Source organism: Heliangelus exortis, chromosome 3 (assembly GCF_036169615.1).
Source record: "Heliangelus exortis chromosome 3, bHelExo1.hap1, whole genome shotgun sequence".
NCBI classification, from domain to species: Eukaryota; Metazoa; Chordata; class Aves; order Apodiformes; family Trochilidae; genus Heliangelus; species Heliangelus exortis.
The window spans coordinates 50,780,023-50,803,229 of record NC_092424.1 but is presented as its reverse complement, the minus strand read 5'-3'; the positions used below and the strand labels follow the sequence as shown (position 1 = coordinate 50,803,229).

General features: G+C 40.8%; 1 protein-coding gene across 1 annotated transcript in view; it reads right to left on the bottom strand.

The window, feature by feature from the left end:
• The window catches only part of PLEKHG1 (pleckstrin homology and RhoGEF domain containing G1), a 130,724-nt gene extending 111,904 nt beyond the window's left edge, over positions 1-18,820 (bottom strand). The window contains exon 1 of the mRNA XM_071740559.1: positions 18,505-18,820. The gene's annotated coding sequence lies outside the window, so the exon portion shown is untranslated. The remainder of the gene's footprint in view (positions 1-18,504) is intronic.
• Between the last annotated feature and the right edge of the window lie 4,387 nt (positions 18,821-23,207).

Genomic DNA, 23,207 nt, shown 5'->3' with positions numbered 1-23,207 from the left:
ATAAATATTCAGGTTTTTCTCATGAGTTATGCAAGAGGTGCAGAATAGCACATCAATGTAGTGCTTAGAATTGCAAAAATCTCGAAATACCAATTTACTGTCTTTCTTAAAACTCATCATAATGCATTAGTAGATCCATAGAATTAACAAAGACTTGGGCAAATAGATTTCAGTAGGGTTTTCCCCACTGATTTACTGGGTTTTTCCTGTATTACTTGGCTGGTGGCATGACTAATATCTAGCTACAACATAATGCTTGCCAACAGATGCGAGATAAGTGAAACCCTATGGGAATAGGCTAAATGTTTAAATGGATTTGGAGGCATGAACAACCTCTGTGTATCTCAGAAAGCAAAAGGATTATTTAGCTGCTTATATTACCCTTACACACCCTTTCCCACTAGAAAGAAGAAAAAATCCCTTGAATTTAAATTTTTTAATGGCACCTGTTTTTCCATTTTTCTAAAGTTTGATCTCATCAGGGAAAACCAGCGATGACAGAAGCTTAACCTTATCTATGCTGGATAATTACACAGTTGACTAATCCACATTGTCTGCAAATTTAGAGTGCAGGAAGAAATCATATCAAAGAAAGGGTCACAGTTTTGATGCCCATTTTGCCAGCACCATAAGGGCATATGTATCACTGGGGCATTGCTTGCAGCACGATTCATGTATAGCTTCATGGATTTTTTGTTCAGCTATGTTGATATTCATATACAGTACAGTGTATTCTTGCTCACTCCTCCCATCTCTATGGCTACGTGCATCTGCCACTTGAAAAACATGCTTAGCTTAAGAAAGGCTGTAAGCTTCCAGCTAAACAGCATTGTCTGGATGCAGAGTAGCACATATCAACACCTCCTTCATTGCGGGATGGAGATCCCCTCTTCACAGAGATGGGTGAGAGCATCCTCTCAGGACTGCAAGTGACAAGAAAGGGTTGAAAACAAACACTATATAAACCAAATATATTAACCAATTAACCAAAACAAACCAGAAACCCTCAAGAAGGAGGACAACTCTATCCATCGCACTAACTTCAGCTAACCAGCTTCACCCAACCACTATCAGATTAGGTACCAAAATCTTTCATCTGACCAAAAGCAGAGTATTGGCACCTTGCTTATGAAAAATGCTGCAGTCAAACACAATAAAAGCAAAAGGAAGAAACAAGGACAAGAAAGTAAGTGGTAAGGATTCAGATTTACACAGTGCTTTCAATTAAAGTTGCTCAAGAACTTTGTGTGGGGAGAACAAAAAAGCTTCCTGTAAGCACACTCAAGGTTTGCAGAGAGCATCTCACTCCTCTCTTCCTAACAGAGGAGTCAAAAAGAAAAATAAAAAGTGAAAAATTATTGCTGGTGTGATGCAGAGGACAAGCTGTGACACAGTCCAGCACAAACCCACACCTACTATACCCTCTGCTTTACTGGCCCCTATCAGCCATTTCCCCAGACATCTACCTTCCCCAACTTCAAGTCCCCCTTTTGCTCTAAGGCCACAGACCCTTTCCTATACTTCTTCATTCCTCTGCCCCCAAAACTTTCCTCTCTGCAGTCCGTAAAGACAAGTAAGGACCTTCCCCTGGCAGCATGCCCAGCCCCTCTCCAGAAGGTCCTAGAGGGCAGAAGCCACCCATTAAACTCCCAAGAGTTATGCTGCAACACCTCAAACAAAAGATGTTCTAGTAGGAGATGGATGACAATGCCACAGACTGAGAAATGCACCCTAGAAACTAGAATGAGAGCAGAGTTAATGTTTCAAATGTCATGTCCTTGGTGTGGATGCTATCTTGTTTCTCGCCTTCCCCAGAGGAAACCATTTTCAGAATGATTTTGGAGTGTTACAATTGCAATGCAGTGACTGTACTATGAAAATAGTACTCATTACCTATACCATGCAATCAAAACAAGGTGGTTTTTTTTTGGGGGGGGGGGGGGGGGGTTGGTTGGTTTGGGATTGGGGTTTTTTTGTTGTTTTTTTAAACACACTTATTTGGAAAATACAAACAAGACATTCTGTTCCAGCATGTGATTTGTTCTGCTCTGACTACACCTGTGACAAAGGAACAACACAGTCACGTGTCACCCATACCCCTTCTTATGAACTAGTCCTGAACAGGAAAAAAAAAAAAAAAAAAAAAAATAGTCTTCAAGACAGTTTCACTGCTGTACAGGATGCTCAGCAGAAAACAACAGATGTGCTATAATCACTACTGCCCATTCACTTCCTTTCTGTCAGAAAGAAAGGAGCAGTCATCAATTAAGAGCCCCTATCTACTGGACACAAAAGGAAGTATACACTTTTCCTTGGTCATTTGACCGTAACAATAGGAGATGGCAGTGGGAAAGGAGGGACCACTCTGAGCAAGCATGGGGAAAAAGATAGGGGTGAGTGAGCTTGTCTTGTTGGATTTTTGAAAATTAAATAAGAATTTTTATCCGACATCTTAACATACAAACACGTAAAAAATGAATCACTTTGTTAATACATTATACAAAATCCTAATGTTCCTGAATTTTTCCAGGCAATTAATTTAATCTTTTTCACAGCAGAAAATCCCAATCATGTGAACTGACAAGATAATTAAATGGCACCGAGAAAAGATGTTTTATCAGTTATCAAAACCTTTTCTTAAATAGTTTTCATGGTTTTTATAAAGCAAATAGTCTAAATGTATAAAGTGTCACTGTTAAATTATTTGGATGTTTTTTTAAAATCTAATCAGCTCTGTGGAACCATCTGTTAAAGACTGCATTCTCTGATCAGCTTCTCCATTCTGAAGTAGAATGACAGCTTTCATAAAACTGCTAACATCTAGATGAACTATTCATGATGTCTGCTTCAGACTATAATCAGCCACAATAGGCTTGGGGGGAACTTATTAAAAATGGTTAGGCTTAATTAAGATATTAAGCCCTAATCTAGCATGCTAAATTAAACCCCAAATATTCCCATGGATCCTTATGCAAATGTACCAACAACCTGCTAGGAGCTTCCCACAATAGAAAAGCTTTTACAGGCTCCACACAGCAACTGAACCCCTACTTCTGCCCTGCACCTCTGCCCATCGCATACCAAAAATAGAACTGATTTACAGAAAAGCTCTCACGTGGGCATGCATCATTCCTCTCCACCCCCACGCAGATTTTCAAGCCCTTATACCATTAAAGACATGGCCTTAACAAAGCATTCAGTGATGCACAGATGCTCGAGGAATTTTTTGTGTGTAGCGACTTGTAGCACAAACTCACTGTGTATTAAAACTCATCCTGAATTGCTAGAACAGAGTTCATTGTTGATGTTTCCCTCTCTGCTACAACAAATGTGACTTTAAGAGCTGCTAAAACCCATTTTCATTCTCCCCAAAGACTAGCGTATTCTAAATGAGATTTTGTTGAAATAACTAAAACCACATAATATTGTTACATAAGTGATAGGATAATAGCAAAATATAAATACATTTGATAAAATGTCTCCCCTGCCCCTCTCCCCCCCCCCCAAAATGATTAGGAATGAAAAGATTCTTAAAACCTTCAGATTTAAATCTGGCACATGAGGCAAATCTGTCAAAATTACTTGTGGTTCTTCGGTACAAAGTTAACGTGTGTGCCTCCAAGCTTTATCTGTTCAAACCATCAAGCTATTCCTTTCACAGAACACTACTCCTCCTGTTTTAGATTTCTTCCTTTTTCCCATGACATTAATTCTCCACTAAATGCACTTCATCTAGTCCTTGAATGCCTTGTCCCATTAGCTGATATATTCCCACACACTCCAGTTTTGTTGATACAACAATTTTCTGAAGCACTCTGCAGTGAATGCTTGTCTGCCATGGATCCCAGAGAATCTCAGGAAATCCTCTGCTTCCTAGGACACATGCACAAGCCACATGACCTCAGCTTTCAGAAAAGAGATTGAGTTTGATGGTCTTGTTTAGCTCTTCTGTTCATTATGAAAACACATTAAAATCACCACCATTCAAAACCAAGGCCAAGCAGCACATTTGAAACTAAATGGAAATCAGGGAGAGGGGGTAACTTTGTGCACTTCCCTCTCCAAGGTCTCTAGGCAAACACTTCATATGCATGTAGAAATGCACAAATTTTAAACTAAATAAATACAATTATTTGCTGTGTGGGATGTGGGAATGTATAACCCTTCACCTCTGTGAACCAATTCCAGTAATTAACTATGAGCAAATAACACAGGCAACTAGTGTACTGAATTTGGGTCACACTCATTCTTTTTCTCTAATGTACGTTAAAACATGCAACCTCATTGAAATCTTGCTATTTATAGGAAATACTGAAGAATGCCTGGTCTTTCCTCTCAGCCTCTGCAAAATGTTTTCCTGCTTTCAGTCACTGTTCTCCCTTAGATCAAAGGAAAGCAAGAACTCCCTAATGTTTGTCACATATAAGCTTCAATTGAATAATATGCAGACCTGCTGGTGTCTATTTAAGCTATGCACTCTTGAAGCACTGGATCAGACATAAAAGTAGCCATTTTCCTAAAATTATATGAATATTCGAACACCATTGGTTGATCAAGACATAGTACAAAATTGTATTATGAACCTCATTATGAGTAGGGTAAAGTGATAAATATTATGAGTCAGTGGTCTAAAATAGCATATTAATATTCTCTCTGCAGGCCACAGAAGACAGAGCAGCAATTAACTGAATGTACTATTTTAATTACATTTTTAGACTAATCTGTACTGCACTAGTTCCAGCATTAGATACTCTATCCAAAAGGAGTGAAGTAGGTTATTTAGAAGTCATTGAGTTTTTCCAAATACCAGTGTCTGTGCTGTTACCCACAAAGTCCAAAACTGAATGTCCGCTTTCTTCAGAGAAAAGAAAAGACTTCTTTAGGTCAGTACCAACACTGAGGAGGGAAGGAGGGAGGAAGGAACCTTGCCCAAAGCCATCTTATTTAATATTTTCCACAGAGTCTCCTGCATGCCCTATCGTGAACATTTCTGGAATGTCAATTTGTTTCAGATAACCAAATGAGTGAAATCAGTTGTTACTACATAGTTACATTTCCATGGTATCTTAATCTTCTTCTCCTGAGCTCTCAAGTTTCCCAGATGCCCCAAGACTTTCAGGTAGTAAGAATAAGTAAACAAACTTGTAAAAAAACAAGAAAATGGAAGCTCAATTGTTGCAAGACAAACCTCTCTTAGAGCACTGCGCTCTGAGGTCCAACAGGTGCTCCAGCAGAAGTGCACAAAAAGTGCTCCGAGTCTGCTGCCCTCAGGATTGTTCAGCCTGGCTCAGTGCTGCTGCTCCAGATTCAACCAACCTCTCTGCTGGCTTGCTCAGGAAGGAGCTGAGCCTGTGCTTCAAGCCTCACCTTTTATTGGACCCCTAATCCTGCTCATGCACAGTTGGGGCCTGCCCTAATCAGGCCCAGGTGGGCTTAACACAAGCTCATGCCCACTACCTGGTAATTAGTGGCACCTGGTTGCCTCATTTCACTACACTCTATTTCTTAAATTGACATTTAATAACATAAGGAATTTCAGGAAAGCACAGAAGTCCCGTATCTCCCCATCACCATGGAGAGACCATTGCTTCTCCATCTAAGTGGCACTTCCACCTCCAAAAGGAAGGAACCAAGCAACCAAGAGAAACTTCAGCTACAGAAGCAGGTGATAAAACTGAAGACTTAACCTCCTCTAACTTCTTAGGTCCCCCAAACTTAAGTTGAATTAGCATAAAACCCCACTAGCATGCACATGGAGAAAACCTCAGTGTCAGCTAACCAGCATTTCAGGCCAACATAGTACAGAGACTTACTGGGGATTTACATAATAAGCAGTCTCACGGTTAACTTGAGGCATGTTCACTGAACACCACCAGCAATCACCTCAGCCAGAGGCACAGCAAAAATGTCTTAAAGAAAAACTGAAAATCAAAATAATAATGGAAAAAAAAAAAATTACCTGGTATAGCACTCCCCAAGGAAATCACCGTTACATTAGGCAAAGTGGAGTCACTTTTCCTCCCCCTGTTGAATCTCTGGCATTCTGCAGAATGGAGCAAAAAAATTATACAATTAGAGGAAAAGGAGCACAGCTCTGCAGCTTGGTGGGGGGCCATGCTCATCCCAGTTTATGCCCCCTAAGCCATGCTCTCTGTACTGCTTGCCCTCTTGAAGCGTAGCTGAATAAAACATTGCATGGGCTGAAGCTGGTTCGGAGAGGCTGAAGGGTCAGATTTTGAATAGGAATTGGACACTAATGTGATTTTTTTAAATCCCATTAAGAGTCTTACCACCTCTGCAAGTGCCTCCCTACATATCTTTAAAAATCTAGATCAGGTTGTCTATGGTTGCATTCTAAGTCAGGGGTAGAGCAGGGAAGTGCTGTTGGGCTCCCAAGCTCTGAACCCCAAAAGAATCAGGCCATGCTTGTTCTGCAAATCATTAGCACTGATCTTAAACTTCATTATCTTAAATGTCTGGAAACCTCTATTCAAATAAACCCTCACTTTGCTGGTGAGTAACAGAAGGACTGATCTCTAGACATGAAAGCAAATCAGATTCAAGGGTCACTTTCTGAGATCTGTCTGGTACCTGCATCTAATCTAGGCATTTCCACAAGGTCAAGAAAGAGGGATTAGCATTCAAATGAAAATATTCTTTATTCCAGAACTTCACAAAAAGCAGCTATTTATATTGAATTACGGTGCGGCTTTTTTTAGCAAAAATTTTTAACCTAACTTGAAGACTGAAAAACACAGGGTTTTTGATTTAACGAGGGAAAGAACTGATTTCCTTTGCTAAATTTCTAACCCTTCCCAGTGTTAGAACATCTGGAATATCAACCAGGAACTTAAGGATACCTTTTTCATTATTTTCATTTTTCTAAGTCACTGCTTTACATTGGCCTGTTCTAGAGGACCCCAAGATTAATTTACCTCTCCTTAGCTATTTCTGGGCTGTGGTCTCAGCCACAGGTGACAGTGAAGAATCCACAGGTATCAAACATCAAATGTTCTTGCTCTGAACTTTCAAGAAGCTACTGAATGCACGACTGGATTTTTTTTTTTTTTTTAATATCACCATAAGGCCTGTTTATATACTTGGAGTGGAAACAGTGCACATCCAGCTGTACTTGATTTCCTGTATGGCAAAATACCTCAGGCATTCAGCTGGCTGGGAACATCGTGGAGGCCTCTTACCATCACCAGTCTTTTGAGACCAGGAAGCTATACCCCATGCTTGTTCTTATGCCAGAATAAACATAGTCCCAGCTGAGAGTCCAAGTTAATTAGGTCTAAGGGAACCAAACCATAAACAGGCACGATTTTCTATTTCAAAAATCAATCTAAAAAATATTGGTCTCCTTTCAACTTTAACAGTAATACAATCAATTAAATCTTCCTAATGTGGCACAGTGTTCATCTACAGATGTTTTTTTTTAAAGGCAAAAGCATTATTCCATCTGAAAGATGTTTTTTTTTAAATCTAAAATCATGAAATATCAATACATTTTCCTTCATCCAATTGCTATATATACAGCAATAAAACAACACTACAAAGCAATTTCAGATTAAAAGACTATAGTTTTTCACTTTTGGTATCACTGAGTGACACTTAAAAACCAGTTCTATTTACCACATGTAGTTTTTTTTCTCTTTATAAGTGAATACACAGAATAGGCTCCACTAACATTTCTATGAATCCAGGGAAGGAAATACGTGAGCAGTCTTACCAGGCTCCTGTGATTAGACTGTAACATTCAAATGCCCAACCACCTGACTGTACTTTACATCATAAATTAAGTGAAAGGAAAACACAAAGTGATCTGTAATTGCCCTTCTACTTTCCATTTAGTCCTTGCAAGTCTCCTTAGTCTCAAATCCTCTGGAAGCAAAAGACTCCATTTCAGCTGCTAGTGAAAGGTATTTCTTTAAGAACCCTAGAAAGATTGTGGCAACACAACCACAGCCATTTAAATACACACATACACGCACATATGTGTGTGTATGCATGGATATATGTGCCTGTGCACAGAAATAAATGAAAACCAGACAATCTTGAAGACGCCTTAAACTTTCGGTAGGGCACTCTTTTTTGTCAGAAGCTTCATCCATCTTAGAGTAAAATGATGGCCTATAGCCAATATTCTCTAACTCACATGGCAACCAATGGCCTTTCAAACACCCTTCAGAAAGGGTCCATGTTGCAAGACAAACCTCCCTTAGGGCACGGTGCTCCAAGGTCCAACAGGTGCTCCGGCAGAAGTGCACAAAAAGTGCCCCGAGTCTGTTGCCTCAGTATGGGTCAGCCTGGCTCAGTGCTGCTGCTCCAGATTCAACCAACCTCTCTGCTGGCTTGCTCAGGAAGGAGCTGAGCCTGTGCTTCAAGCCTCACCTTTTATTGGACCCCTAATCCTGCTCATGCACAGCTGGGGCCCGCCCTAATCAGGCACAGGTGGGCTTATCACAAGCTCATGCCCACTACCTGGTAATTAGTGGCACCTGGTTGCCTCATTTCACTACAGGTCCTACAGACACATCCAAATCAACTAGAGCACAAGCTTCCTGATGCGATAGAATATTCTTCTATCAACTATCAACCTTTTTAACTTCTTCAAAAAGCTTTTATACAGATCTTGCTATAATCACACTCTGTAAAAGAACAATACATAAGGAAAAAGAATTTTTCACCCTGTGAATGATGAATCTGTGCATCCTTTGATCAGTTCAACCAAATGGATGACTAATTATCTCAAATCTCAGTGTATGAACATCACACACCTTTGCACTAGAAACACTATCACAACTTAAACATGTACATCCACTTAAAGAAATTGATTAACTGGTATACTGTCATTTGTCTTAAAATTTCTATTTAATCTTTTAAAAGTCTGCATGTTTTAAAATAGTATTATTTTAGAAATATATCACATTAATAAAAAAGCTTTGCATTCTTAATTACTTTAAAAAAATATATAGCATCAAGCATCCATCAGTTTAGGAAGCAAAAACCCCAAAGACACCTACATCCAGACATTTGACTTGAACCATAATTACTGTCTGTCCTATGAAAAACATTTCTCACACATGGAGATTTCACTGTCATGTTGAATGAAAAGCCCAGAAATTTGAAAACAATCCTTCCCAAGTCAGTAAAATCAAGGATCTCTTTCTGGGTATACCCTGCATGAGGCAACAAAAATAATTTTCAGTAACAGGACAGGTGGTTTATGTTATTCTTTTAGGAGCCTTTGAAATAACCTTCACCCCACTTTTCCTAAAAACTAAGCAATACACAATCCTTCTGTGCTACAAACTAGTAGCCCTGCACTGAGATGCTTAGGAAAAGACTAAGATCAACACTCCAATAAACCTGTTCACTGGTTCAGTTTCCAAATCTCTGCTTTTTAAGCATTTCCCTACTCTATTTCTGCTAGGAGAAAACACCAAAATAAGCCAAAACCATCCACATTGTGTTCCACAAATTTACAAGTAGGAATCTGCTTAAATTACAAGTAGGGTATATGAAGACATTCATTCCCTTCATTGTCCTGCCCTTATCTGGTCCTCAACCATACTAAATCACATGCCACATCCAGACAACTCCATCTCTATAACATAATGTATTGTCTATGCAACACAGTAAAATGGTGTCAATGTATATTGTAGTTATTTTAGAACAAATACTCTCACCAAACAATTTCACATGCTGATCCTCTAACAAGAGGCAAGAATAAAATTCTTAGCAAAAGTTCACATTACACAGCAAACCACACTGCAGGTTTTATCACCAGTGATGAAAATTCAAGTAAGAATTTGACATCATTTCCACTGCACCTACTCACTTCATGACCTAACTGCGATGGACAGAATACGTGCTGCATCCCAAGGAAAGGCATTTATTCCACTGGCAATCAGACGAATGGTTTCCCAGATGTATTAAGCCAATTTCCCTGGCTAAGTACATGCAGCACTCCTAGAATTTCCTTCACTCTACCCATTCACAAGAGTGAACACCACAAAGGCTAAATAGCATGAGAAGGTCAAGAGCTAAGAGTGCATCTTTGCCAGAACTCCTCCAGACCACCCCTGTTATGACCTCAAACTGTCCCAGGAAAGAAGTCAGTGCTGGGCAAGCATGGGCATAGAAAGGAAACTCTCTCACGTACCAGAACTAATAACCTGATGATATGACTCAATGTTTATAATTAACAAATAAAAGAAAACAACCCAGTACATTTTTCTGAAATTGTCAGAAGATAGGCATCACCAATGCTCTATTAAAAACAAAATGGACTCTTCATGTAGCACAGGCATTGATTTTAAGAAGAGCAAAAAGAAAAATAGAACCAGATACTGGGCAGACTCCTCATCACTACAACACAGAGGCAATGAAGAGGCATTCAGACAGCTGTGGCACCTGTATCCATTTGGAAGCTTGAACACCCAGATAGTACAAACCCCCAGGGTGAGCAGATGCATGTCATGTATGTGTGGAATCATTGTCCCCTGGAGATTAAAGAGACTAGAAAGGAACTGAACTTCAGTAGCAAAGGCTGCTGATCAGCTTTTCTGCCAAAGACAGCAATTCAGATAGTTGTGGGTTTCCTTTTCCAGAAGTCTTCCTTGAACAGTAGGCACAGTTCCTACCCTATCCAAGCAATGGCATGTGGAAGATATCCCTCCTCCTCCATACCCCACATCTGTGCACATCATAGGTTCCACCACATCAAAGGTTCATGAAAAAAGAGGACAAAAGGACCTAATCTGCTTTACTTTGACCTTGTGGGAATCTGAATCAGTGCCTGTGTTACCTTTTAGATGAGCAGTCTGCTTTAGGGGGGCCTGAGGGGTACAAGAGCCAAATCCATGGGGTGGGTCTGACAACCAGGCAGGACCCTCTGCTGCAGAGTTGCAGGAAGAACCTCTTCAATGTGGTTTCTTTTGGATCTGCACTATGTATTGGAGCAGCAGGGTGGCTGAGCTGGGAGATTGCAGAACTCAAGGGGCATTGTCGGTGTGTACAGCCATGACCGAGGAAGCACACCAGTGTTGGGAACAGGCCACATTCCACGAGTGACACTACAGCTCAAGTGACACGCTGCAGTAATGGAGATTCCCAGGCTGAATTCACCAGGCAGGAGAACACCTCTAAACTCTGCCCAGCATGGCTCATACCTTGGTAAACAACTCTGGTCTTCACACAAAAAGGATGGGGTTTTCTTGAAGCTCTAGTCTGCATTTACCCACTGACAGATTTTACAAACGAATTAAGTGATTCCTCAAGGGGGAAAATTTGCAGAAAGCCTGGTTCTTTTCATATAAAAAAAATGTGCCTAGCACGGACTCTGGTAGCATACAGACATCTTGGATACCTGTTTAGGAACAATGTCATATAAAGCAATGAATAACAGAAGCATGCCAAGATACTGCACTGTCAATCAAAGAAGCCTTGGAGATTAAATGGTTATCAATGCTCTCAGAAATTACTTGCTATCTTTCACTTACCAGACCACAAAATTCTACAGTGGCTCACCAAAAAGTCGACACTGTGTCTGGGTGCATCAGGTAGGTGTTTAGAAGAGAAGTTAATGGCTTTATCCTAGAAAACTGGGTATATATATGAGTTCAAGCTTAGGAGATACTGCAGCCGATACTCTCCTACCAGAAGAGAGAAGGGACTTTACAGCATAACCAACTTGATAAGGCAAGAAATGTAAAAGACTAAATCCAGTGAGGAGTACAGCAAGTCCACCTGTCTTTCTGCAGGACAGAGCCAGCAACCTCCACACAAAATGACCAAATAGATGAAACCACAGGTTTATGACTTCAGATCCATCTATATGACAGAGACTGACAATTATCAGAGAAAGGAGAGATTACAAACTTTGTATGCTGGTAATGCAGGGAAGGCAAGCTGCTCTTCCAAGTCCAATGGTTCATTGTTAAATACATCTCTGTCTAACATTCAAATAGGCTAAGACTGCTGACTCTACATAGAAACCACCCTGTCTCCAACAGGCTGGAGTCTATGATGACATCACTCAGCCAGTAAGGTACGATAGCTCTCTGAGCAACTGCAATGAAGTATGTTATCAGAATAATAATAAGGAACTTGAAAGTAAACAGTGACAAAGCATCACAAGCACTTTGGTGTGAAAGACTTAACTTGGCAGCACCAAACCAGTTTGCAGGTTTGTGATGTTTCTGCTGATAGCAACTTGGCTTCAGTTTAAACAGCTAATGTAAAGTTTTGTGAACACTTAAGTAATCTTCTTTATAGATCATATACTTGCATACTAAGTAGTTCTTCATTTCACCCATCTATTTTTTAAATTTTTACAAAGAAGGAACTGTAATTTTTCCTTAGGTATCAAGCACACAAAGAGAGCTGTTATTTTACATTAAAGTAATACAGATCAGTGGCTGCAGCAGAAAGCAAGTAGTTCTGCCATTGTATCTCTGCACTAGGACTTCAAAGATGTCTTGGCTCACTTGGAGAGACAACACCTAACACAAGTAGAAGCATGGGAGAAAGTACAAGTGGTTAAATAATATGCACTACATCTAGAAGAGAGAGGCTGTTCCTGTGGGCTGACTAAAGGCAGAATCTGACCTTGAAGCCCACACCCAAACGACAATGCTAAGATGTCAACCATGACCATGAGAGGAAACTGGATGTTACGCTGTTCCTGACGGTGCTCCTTAGGACAATCTAAACAGCCTTGTCTTTCCTGGCATCAAGGTTTTATCTACAACAGCTCTGAGTAAGCAGCCAGGCAGGTGATTCATTCACTGTTCCCGTGACACAGTTTTTACCTCTGCTCAATATTGTGGGTGAGACGACACATGCATCCGATCAGCAGAAAACATTAGCTGCATAATAATAATGCCTGGGGCATGACCCTGAAATGTCTGAATGGATATGAATGCTCAAATAGTTCAGTGTTAATGTTCATTAAGTTAGGTTTTAAAACATCTGGGCAGGGTTCGCATGCAAGTTTCTACAGAACGCATGCCTACAGGAAGAGACTTGGAACCACTTGTACTCTGAAACTCAATCACAGAGCAGACAAGTGAGACTTCAAGGATTCAAAGATAATTTGCTCTGCTTCAGAATCACAAGTTTGCATAGGAAACAGCTGCCAGCCCAAGATATACCTGCTCACCACAGTTATGAAATACCCATGCAACTTCCCTACCATTACACCCGTGGTCCCTTAGAAAGCAGGACTAGTGGAGCTCGGGCTGTGGAAGGGCAGAAGAACAAAACCAAGTCACGTGCAATAAGTCTCTCTTCTAGATAAATTATTAAACCAACACCTTGCTTAGTATTTTTACAGCAATGCTCTGCATCATGATTAGTGAGAACAGAGGCAGTGACCACCCCCATATTCAGGTCCTTCAGAAGGTGCCCCAGTCAGCAGCTGACAGTGGTTTTAAGCAGTCTGCAACTTTGCTTGGACAGTTGCTGCTTTCAGGCCTCCTCGATAAGTATCAGTACCTTTTCCCTCCATTTCCTTCCCAGCCCACCCTGGCTAGGCCCCTTTCTTTTCCTGCATTTGTAATCAAACTTGCTCTTAAATCTATTTTAGGCCAAATTTGCATGAACTAGACACTTGGCAAATCAGACTAGAGAGATCTGATACAAAAACCACAAATAATAAAAAAATAAATGTAAAGTGACTTCAAAAACCTTTAACACTACGAGACAGTTTGCCACATTGTAATTTTGGAAGGCAAACAACCTTAGGTAAAATTTGAGTTATTATTTCATAAATTCATGTTCATCTCTTTTATTCTTAACCACATATATAAAAGGCTTCCATACTTGCAATCACAACTGTTGCCACTGTATTTATGATGTGCCTGACTGACTTCACCTCTTCACTCTGCTTCTGTTTTCCCCTCAATTCTGTCATTCCACATGCTCACTCTTGATGTGTGACATTTTTTCTAAAGCCCCAAGTTTCAGAGCCATAATATCTTAAGAGAATCTCAGCTGCTCTTTCAAAAAATAAGTTTCTTAGCATTACAGTTACAACCAAAGAATTGAAAATCATTACTTTAATTGCCTTAAAAAACAATAGAAACTAAGATATATTAAAAGATACTGGTTAACAAACCCAACACACAGTTTGGGAAGCCATGATTGGGGTGGAGAAGATACTGTTTGGGACTGGTGATGCAGCACAACTCTTTAGGTGGTTTTGGTTTGTCTCCCAGAATGAAAGGTTTAGTCAACCATTAAATAAGCAGCTATTAGAAATGCTTTGAAAAGCATCTTTTAAAAAGGGAGGAGGGGAAAACCATAGGTCCCATGTCCTCCGCATTCTCAGTTTACAAGAATAATGCTTTCTGGCACTTTCTTCCTCATTGCTAGTCCTACAAACTGAAACTTGCATAACCACAAAAATGCAGATTCTCAAAGCATTCAGCAACACCTCTGCAAAACTTTCTGCCACTCCAGATCTTGCTGACAGCTGCAATAATTCTTCCCCCCCACACACTTAACACTACAAAAGGAAGGTGCTGCTTCGAATAAGAAGTGGTAAGACACCTTCAGTGTCCCCACAAGCAAAAATTCCAACTCATTCTTAGAGGACCCGCATATTTAATTGCAACTACTCCAAATATCTTCAGTAGACATTACCTTACTAACTTGCACTTTTTTCATATTTAATTATTCTATCTTCTACTGTATATTCTATCCAAACACCTGTGCACTATGCTTGGCCTTTTTCAAAATTTATGGAAAAGAAACTTAAAGCCATAACGTAACATGTTGCTATATGTGTTTCTTTAACACAGCAATCATCCTTCACAACCCATGACTGAACACAAACGGGACTGCACATCACATTAATTCTATTGTACTAACTTACAACTGCCAGAGCTTTATACATGCTTAATCTGAGAAACGCTTCTAATCAGAGTCCTGCAAACTGCTCCCTTTATCATCAGATTGGATGTTTCAATTAATTCCTGGCATGGTGCATCTGATTTTATGGACTTGTGGTAGATGATGGGGCCATGCTGAGCATCATCTCCAACTGCAACCCAGCTACCTGGCACCTCTCCTCATCATGGCTCTATGTTCCAAAGGCCAAGAACTGCAGCTCTGGCTGGGCTGGGGAGAGACTCAGTGGTGCCCAGCAATTGCTGGAGTGGCAACCAGGCATGAGTGAAACAAAAAAACAAACAAATAAACAAATGATCAACAGCTAAATGGGTCTTTGGCATACTTTAATAAGTTTGCTAAATATCTGTTTGAAAATATTAGCTGGAACAACTTTAAAAAAACCAAACAAAAAACCTGTTCATTCTGAGCTCCCATATTTTGTAATGTACTTCCTGAAGAATTGCTTTGGCTTGAGGTTTTCTTTTTTAAATAGAAAGGGCACACTTACATTTTAATGAGAGGATACTTCTGCACAAAAACTTTCTTCTAGTATCAGTGTGTCAGGCTAAGCCCTGGAAGTATTCTTCAAAACTGCTTAAAGCAGATTTTTGTAACTGTGTTCTTGTTAGCCCTGTATTTGGATTAATCTCAAAAGTATTCATCAGTCTACAAGCTGTATGAGTGATGCTATCACAGATCTTCAGCTATCCCTGTTACTGATAATATTTTCAGTAAAGTGACAGAAGCTGGTATCAAAATTACAGTTCTATTAGTGTTACATGGTTAGACAGATAAGCTTCGTACTGCAGAGTTTGCATTCAAAGATAATAAAGCACTACATCAAAATATATGCCTTCATCAGTTGCTATAACCCTGTCTACTTAGCAGGGCTTAAAAAGCCTTTCCTGAACTGAAGCCAAGAAATTACAAGAGTAGAAAAGGCAGAGGACAACAGGTATCTGGCAACCCAAAAAAACCCATGCAAGGAAGCTTTCAAGCATGCACACTGCTCCAAATGACTTTGCAAAAAAACCCAATACAAGTGTCACCTGAAACACTGTATCAGTCAAAGGTTCAACCATACAACCTATACAAATAACAGTAGCAAAAAAGTACCACAAAAGGGTGACTTGCCTAAATTTTTAAACAAGTAAGGAGATGTTTTTTCTTCCCTTCCTGCTTTAACCTTTCAGCTCACAAGAAAGATTTAAAAATTAAAAAGAAAATTAAATACAAAACACACAGGCCCATTTAAAAAACAAACACCCCCCACCCAAAAACAAACTCCACCCCACATAAAACCAAAGAAACAAAAAAAAAAAAAAAAAAAGGAAGGTATCAGGAGCTCAGTGGGTTTGCTCCAAACCTTTTCTACTTGGCAGTTAATACCAAGGCCTTGCAATAAACCACTTTAGGCCCAAAGTATGCCTTTCAACACTTAACTTGTATTCTCACATCCTGCCCTAGGAAGGAGAACACATTAGCAGATGTCCAAAAATCCTGAGAGCTGCCAACAAAGTTGACTACTTGAAGATTTCCAAAGCTGTGCATTCTTAACAGCTACCATCATTTAAAAATCAAATCAACACTGTCCTTGCAAGACATTATCAAGTCTATGAACTGCAGACAAATTTGGGCACACATTTTTTTTCTGAAAATCTTAAGTAAAACAACAAAAAAAGTGACACATGAGCAGCTACTGTTAGAACCAAAACACGCCTTTGCGGGGATGCACTCATACAGCCACAGATCAACACTGTTTACTGAGGGCCCTCTAAGTCTGTGAGAAAAAGCCAGCATTACCCCAGTGTTCCAGAAACTGTATTTTGTTTAAAACATATTTGAAATTAAACCTTTCATCAGTGTGCTTTGCATCATTTCCAGTTTGCCAACAGAGAATGAAGAGAAGCAGGAGAGTCAAAGTGTAATAGCCAGGCATCTGCATAGACCCAGGAACAATACCAATATTCATTAAGAGGTCGATCTCAAACTGCCATCTCATATTTTCAAGACAAACGCCCTATTAATACATTTTCTAACCTTAACATAACTCTTATGTTTTCATCTCAAAGCACTGGTAAAGAGTTCAGAGTTATGAGCACTATGTGTCATTTAGACACTGCCTCCCCCCCCCCCCCCAAAAAAAAAAAAACAACTTTAAAACAAAAACAAACAACCAAAACCCCAAACTCAAGGAAGGCATATATTGTGCCTTGCCAACTACAGCAAATTACACAGCCAGGAGTTGCTACAGCCAGATTTAGCTTTATGCAAGCTAACAGGATTCCTTTATAAATTTAGCTAGAGGCACGGGCAACAAAGGCTTGTGGAAATTTGAACCGCAATTCTCTTGCAGCAGAGATTGTTCCCTCCAAGAATGAAACAGTAGCAAAAGACTATTAGTAGACTCATTACAGAGCTTTCAAAACACCTATAAGTCATCATGTTCTCTAGGCAGCATTATTAAATTGCTGAAGTACCAGCAAACATTAAAGGAAGAAAAAAAGGCCACAGCTGTTTCTGAGTGTGCCAATTAATAATTAGAGGAGGAGGGGGAAAGCCAGCTGAAGATACAGCTATATTTGTTTTGGGTCTTTTTTTCTCATGCTTGTAGTACCGTGGCTTGTGAAGAAAGAAGGAAATGAGCGCCTCAGGTCTGTCAACACCAACGGAAGGATGAGCTCTGAAGGGCTTCTCGTTCAACAAGAGGGACAAAGGCTAGAATATGCAACCCAAAAAGTAGGGAAAAGGCAGAGACAAGAGACGAGAAAACGCATTCAGGGTCCCACAAGCAGCAGGACGCTTCTCCGCCCCGACAGCATCTCTCTCTTCTCCCCTCTCCAGAAAAAAACGTTCCTGCTACTTAAAAATCAATCACATTTTTAACCCTCCTTAGGTCACACCACAATTCAATTAACGAGGGGTTTGCTGTGTTGGGGGTGGTTTTTTCGGTTTTGTGGTTTTTGTTTTTTTTTTTTTTTTTTTTTTTTTTTTTTTTTTTTTTTTTTGGTTGTTTGTGTGGTCTTCTTTTTCTGTAAGTTTCCAAGAAGACCCAGTTTTGCTAAAACATCTGCACAACACCTGAAACGCCGAGGAATTTTATCATATGTTAAAAGAAGCACTATCTCCTTCCCAAAAAGATGAAATCGCCAGAGCCCGGCAGAGCCCGGAGAGGTGCAGCTCCGTCAGCTCCTGTCCCGCCGATCTAAGCCGATCTGGATGCTGCCCACCGGCGGTATCGGCCAAAGACACAGCACCCTGGTAGCGAAGCACCAGCAACCCGTGGCTACCGGAGCCCTAAAGAGAGCCCAGCGGGGGTACCCGCTGCCGCGGATGGGAGCGGGAGGCGGCGGGGCTCGCACAAAGGCTGCGGACACAACGCGCCGGCTCGCCGGCAGACCCCCGGCGGCGGTCAGGAGCTGGGGGCCGCCGCGCCCCGACCGGCTGGTTTCATGGGGCTGCAGAACATCGAGGGCTTCACCCACCGACCGAACACCCACCCTCGGATCCGCGCCGCGTCCTCTCTCCCCCGCTACGGGCCGATCCAGCCGCCGCCACCCCCTCCCTCAGTGCTCTCTGCTGGAACAAAGCCCCCGCGCTCACCGGCGGCACAGGCAGAAGCCCCGCGGCGTCTGCTGCCCTCACGCACTCGCTCTTCCTCCTCCCGTTTAAAATCCAGGAGCAGGAGTGCGGGAAATAATCCCCACACACACCCGCCCCGAAACTCGTGAGGTGGCTGCGGGAGCCCCCCGCGCAGCAGCCGCTCCCCGGCTCCCTCCGTGCGCTGCGGCTCCGGGCAGCGGCTTAATCTCCAAACTTCCTCCTCCTCCTCCTCCCGCCTGGGCAGGGGAGTCTGCGAAACTCCCCTCCTCCATGCAGCTCCCGCAGCCCAGCAGCTGCCTCAGCCCCTCCCCAGAGAGGCCCGGCCCGGCCCCGGGCTGCAGCTGAGCCCGTTCCCCTTCTCCACCCTCAGAGGCTGGGAAAGGGCGGAGAGGAGTTGGAGGGGGGGAGAAATGAGAGATTAAGCGTTCGGATTTGTCTGGAGCCAAGCCAAAGAGAGCAATCAGATTACAGCCCCGGGAAGAAAAAGGGAGGAAAAGAAAAGGAAAAAAAAAAAAGGAAAACCAGCTACCGTTTTCAGGCAGGGAGAAAGCAGTTTCCTGCCCTCCCTTCTCTGCCCGGGCACCGCTTCTCCGCCCAGCTGGGAGCCCCCACTCCTGCCTTGCCGAGCTCTTCATCGGCCCCTCCCTCCCCCCGCCCCAGGTGTTAAATTCAATGATGTAACACACAAAATTGGTACTAAACTGTTGGAGATTCTGTAAATGAGTGCGAACTGCTGAAACGTGAAGGGCGCAAGTCCACCCTAACATACAGTCCGTAAAAAGCGAATTCAAAGACGTTTTAGAGGCTACACCTGCCTGCTAGCAGCCTGCCTGACCATCTTCTTTGGAAAAAAAAAAACAGTTTAAAGTTACTTTTAATTTTTTTTTTTTTAACATTGTTTAAAACAAGCACGGAGAGAGAAACTGGTCAAATAAATCCTGGATTCTTTGTACGCGTTCAGTGGTCCTTACTCCTCTGAGCCCTAACAAATTCCTTGGTTTCCTGTAAAACCTTTTTCCGTAATTCACATTCAGTGAAGCTCTCTTGCTTCTGTTCTATAGCATAGTTTCTCTCCTACATGAAGAAATTTGGTGGGTTAGAAGAGCTCATAGTTTTAAAATGTCAAAACAAGTAATTAACAGCAGCAGTTCAGAAAAGCAGGAAGTTTCAGCATCTGCCTTCATCTTACCTGTTCTCACCGGAATCCTCTTATTAAAAAAAAAAAGCAAAAAAAAGCAAAAAAAAAAAAGCAAAAAAAAAAAAAAAAAAAAAGCTGCGGCAGGGTCTGTCTCCGTATCATTAATTCAAAAGCCCCGAGGTCCCAACATGCACATTGAATATGCTTGAAACCAGTGCTGAATTTTAAAAGGTTAACACATTTATGAGTTTATGAGTTAATTCTGGTGATGTTTCAAACCAAACATTTGCATTTAATAAGTGGGACTATATTCTCTTATTTAAACAACAAACAAACAAACAAACAAAACCCCTGTTGCTGTTTTAATAGCATTCTTACTTGTAACATTTATTCATGTTGCAGAATCATAGTTATCACCAATCTCACTCTACCCCTCCTTACTTGCAAACCATCACTGTCCTATCAGTCAGGAAAAGGAGACCATGGAAGGCTGGACTCCACAGTTAATCTTCTGGAATGTCACTCTATGAAATTAATTGAGGGAGCAAACAGGGAAAGGACAAGCAATTTCAGATGTGACTAGGAGCTCCACTAAACTCATGACTTCCTGCATTGCATGGATGCTCCATATCTGAATTAAGTGTCCAACTGAGCACACATCCTTGCAGCAGCACACTACTCTCTGGCCTTGTGCTGGAGAAAAATATTTGGCCTTTGTATGCACACCAATTTAAAACAAAAAAAAAAAAAAAAACCAAACCAAAACCCTCTTTACTGAATCTACTGGGAAAGAAGCATTTGTAACTCCTTCCCATTGGGGAAATAAGGGAATGTTTTTCTTTATGAACAGATCTTTAAAGATGATAAGAAAACTAACTACTGGTGAATGCATTTAACTAAGGCCAATTAAAACAAATGAAAATGCACACACATCCCGAAATGGGAAATATAGGAATAAAAATGCCAAACCACAGAGTATTTCAAGTTCCTTTAAGAAACTGTACAGTCTGCAAAGAAATTGTACAGTGTCTGCAAATATGTTTTAAAAGCCTTACATGATCTGTTCCATATGGAGTTTTTTTTTCCTCAGTGCTGTGAGTAACAGGAAAAATTTTCAAGAGAAGAAGTCTCTTCCTCTCTTCATCTTTCTGCCTCCCTTTCCCCAAAGGACTGATCATGAGCCAGTCTGGTTTCTGTTTGCTTGTGCTAAAAATAGTATTCCAGTGAACTGACCAAATATCTCCAGTTTTATGCTGACTGACTGATAGAGTGCAATCATTGTTAGAGAAAGAATTACAGAGGTTTAAAGGTCAAACTTTACAACACCATAATACAAAACACTCTATCTGAAGAACCACCCATTTTTGGAAGAATCAGATGCATGGACAAACTGTGGGAACCAGGTGACTTAGTAAAAGAGCATGAGTGAGAAGGAGCTTGCAGGCAGGCAAACCTTTCACTTAGGTATTGCCTGTGTTTTGGAAGGCCTCTGGCACAGGTGAAATCACCATGTGTTCTGGGGGTTTCCAAACAGCTTGTTCAGTCACCTTCAGTTGTGCCCCTGTGCATAGGCAAGAGACAAACCTCTGCACCCTCTGCCTCCATCTTTTCATCACTCATGTTTTTCTACTCACCCTCATGCAGTAGGACCTTTGCCTTCTCCTCACACATTTGGGATCCAGCTTCATCCACCAGCTCATTAGCTGTTCCTACTGCTGCTCCTGCAGTCAGGAACTTGCACCTCTGATGAGCTGAGAAGTTCCACGCAGGTGGTCAGGACTTGCTTTCACATACCACTTGAAGGGGCTTTGCTTACTGCAGCCAGGGATCTGTAACCTAACGTTGTTTTCCTCTTTGGGATTTTTCTTTTTTCCAAGAAGTTTGCTTATATCAACCAATCTACCAATACGTTTGTACATATACATATGATCTCAAACTTCATAGCATTTTCTTGCACCCCAAGGATGGAATTTCACCAGTCATTGTGTTAATGTTTTTCTCATTTTGGCAGTGACTCAGTAAAACTGTAAGCAATACTTTCAAATGTACAGAAATCTTTGTCACTTCAGTTGTGCTGTCTGATGATGAATTTCAGCATTCACTTGAAAAGAAGCACACATCTATTTGTTCCAAATTAGAATCTGGGGGGGCTGAAAATCTATCTCTACAATGGCAGAAAGCTACTACTTGTAAAGACACCACATACACACACACACACACATACACTTAGAAGACAAAAAGACACATCCCAGATTTGAGTGTTTGGTGAGAGGGGGAGATCTGTAGAAGCAAGCAGCTGTATCCCTGCCATGCACAAGGGTGTAAGGCAGGAAAAATGCATGTGATCCTAACCTGGGTGCTCTCCAATCAGACTAAATAAGTTAAACCCTCCAGAAAGCTGCAATATGCTCCTTGCCTAGCATCCAAATTAATTATTCCACCCACGGTACAATTCAATTGGCAGGCATAGGTACACTCATTTGGTTTGCAAAGCAATATTATTAAATGTGCATTTTTTAGAGCTATGCCACTGTTTAATAGAAAACACTTTCATGTAGACTAATGCCAAGGAGCATACAACTATTCCAGTAACTGTATGTTCCAGTAAATTATTAATATCAAATAAAAAGATATCATATCAAATTTATGCTTTGTCTTGTAGCTATTCAATTACATCCAGGTTGATGAGATACTTGTGTGAAAAAAAAAGTTGGAAGCATATTTAAGCCTTTACAGTAACAGCTGCTAAAACTTTTAATCACAAACTACAAAGTTCAAAATGTCTTACTCCCCATCTTTCTACAAAGTTTAAGTGGAATTAGTTTAAATGTAAGATGACTTTGCATGTCACTTGCCTTGGGAAACAAATAGTGCACATAAAGAACAGGAGGAAGATTATGAAGTTTAGTGGTTAAAGGTACAAAGACTGTCAAAATAAGAAAAGAGCAAGATAGTGCATGAAAGAAATTTATGGAACTTAATCTTCCTAGTGAGACAGTTTGATTCCTTTTTTGTCTGGGAATGTTTCCATGCAAAAGTAAACACCTTGTTATCTCGTGCCTTTCCTCATACAAGTATTGCTTGCATTCTCCAAAAATACAATTGCATTTCATAAAAAAAAGCATGCAGACCAGATACAGTTTTCACAAAATAGACTTGTAGTAAATTAAAAAGCTAGCACAATCACAATGTCAGCTCAGGTATCAAATTTGTTATAGGTCTTGGACGTAAATTATAACCTCCTCTTCATTTGTTTTCTTAAGCTTTTTGGTAGTTAATAGCTTTCTATATTTCCCATCTTTTCTCCTCCAGAACATTTTTCTGCTGTCTTATTCCTGAAAACATTTGCATCTACAAACAAAAAAAATATTGCAGTCCCACAAGGGCATATCTTCTTCCCAATTCAATTTTCTTGGGAGCATTTTAGGTTTTGAGGCTAGAAACGAGCAGTTAATTTCAACCTTGTAGGCAAGGATAGTCTCCAGTCACTGCTCTGGAAGAAAATCACCACTAGTTCTTGATATAAAAGCCACCAGGTAAGGATGAACCATTACATCCCCTGCAG